The sequence below is a fragment of the Drosophila hydei genome, unplaced genomic scaffold (assembly GCF_003285905.1).
Source record: "Drosophila hydei strain 15085-1641.00,03,60 unplaced genomic scaffold, DhydRS2 tig00000237-arrow-arrow-pilon, whole genome shotgun sequence".
NCBI classification, from domain to species: Eukaryota; Metazoa; Arthropoda; class Insecta; order Diptera; family Drosophilidae; genus Drosophila; species Drosophila hydei.
In genome coordinates, this window is record NW_022045691.1 from 1,386,040 (window position 1) to 1,387,866 (window position 1,827).

The following is a 1,827-nucleotide window of genomic DNA, read 5'->3' on the forward strand; positions in this document are numbered from 1 at the left end:
AAAGGCATAAGCACTTTCTTTTCGAACGCTTTTTTCGGTTATTTGTTGTTGCTGTGTCCGTTCGTTCGTTTGTTATTGCACACACACACACATATATACATATATACACACATGCTACACAGTTGCTGTATTGTTTTGTTATGATTTTCGCTGCACTCTCTTTGGCATTTATGCTTTGCTAAACTATTCGCTTCCAAAAAAATAAAAAAGAAAAAAACTTAGAGAAAAAAGATTTGCTTGCAAATATTGCGCATTTTCATAACGAAATTAACATTTTGAATCGATAGTCGATATATTGAATGCGTGCGCGCGTGCATGTGTGTATATATGTGTGTGTGAGTGTTGGACAACAACAACAACAGCCATGGGCTGCTTGCAGTGTCAGGTGGCCTAATGGTAGGAGACGTAAACAGACTGTTGTTCGATTATTTATTTTCATTATTGTCGATTTCTATATAAACAGAGCCGCTGATAAACGATAAACAACTGCGACGAGTCACACAACTACAATAGCAGGTATAGAACAGCAACAACATCAACGGGACAACTACATGCTCCGCTTCTTTTACCCCGTTGGAATGCACATTACACACACACATATACATGTATATATATATATATATATATATATATGCAAACGCAGCAGCACCAACACTTTAGCATTGATACATACACACACACACGCACGCACACAGCTGCAAGCAGTTGCTACTACTGCACCTTACATGTTTCTTTTTCATCGCCTTTTTTTGACACAAAAGAAAAAATTAAGTCAAATGTTAGCCCGCATTTGAACGCATGCTGCGCTTTGTTTTACTTTTTCGTAGACCGTTTGATGTAGAGTTGTTCAATTTGCTTTTTCATTTTTTCTTCGGTAATTTCTTTATTTTAGCATGAAATCTTACCACGAAACGTTTGCGAACATCAGTGAAACGGTTTAAAACTGCTGTGCTGGGTGTTTCTCAAGGTTGGCTTTTTACTATTGTACGAGGGGGGCCAAAACGAATGACAAAAAAAAATTATATATATATGTAAGTGTGTGCGTGTGTGTCTGTGTGTTTATATATGTGTATATGTGTGTGTGTGAAATTTCGTAGGAAATTTGCGTCTGTGACAGCGAGGTGGCCCGTTAATGCACTCGCAACTGTCGCGTGAATGTCTTTTAGCACTTAACGTACGCGCACAACGGAAAAAAAGAGGAAATATGTGTTTTTATTAACTAAAATAAAATGGTTAGACTCCAGCAAAAATGCTTTTGCTAGTGCTGACAGCCAGCGAATCACTCGCACGACTATCGACTATCACAACACGATGGCACGATAGGCAATGGTTATGGCTGTACAGAGTAGCACTTCAGTGTTGCATAACGCCACACACTTATCGAGCAGTGCTTTCTTGATATTTTTCTCGGATAGCGCTGCCACACTGTTAATAACTATTATTATTACGTGTATAAATTACCGTAGCAATTTTGACGCTCAACTAGATATTGTTGTAGTTTTAAGCGTAGGCTACTCTAATGCTTGGCTACCTTAGAGTCTGTTCTATATGTATTTCGAAACTAGGTGGCAGCACTAAAGCAATTCAAAGAACGACTTAAGCGCGCTTTACTTTTGTTTTTTCTTTTTTGAATGGAAATGTAACGCTTTTTTGCCCACACCCTTGTGCGTTGTACCAAATCTACATAGAACTAAACATATTCCTTCCCCAGGCAAAAGCAACGAAATTTTTTTTTTTGGTCTATATATTTTTATTAAAAACATTTTTTTGTATGGTTTTCTTGTTTTTTGGTTTTGTTTTTGGTTTTTTTTTGTTTTTTTTTTTTTG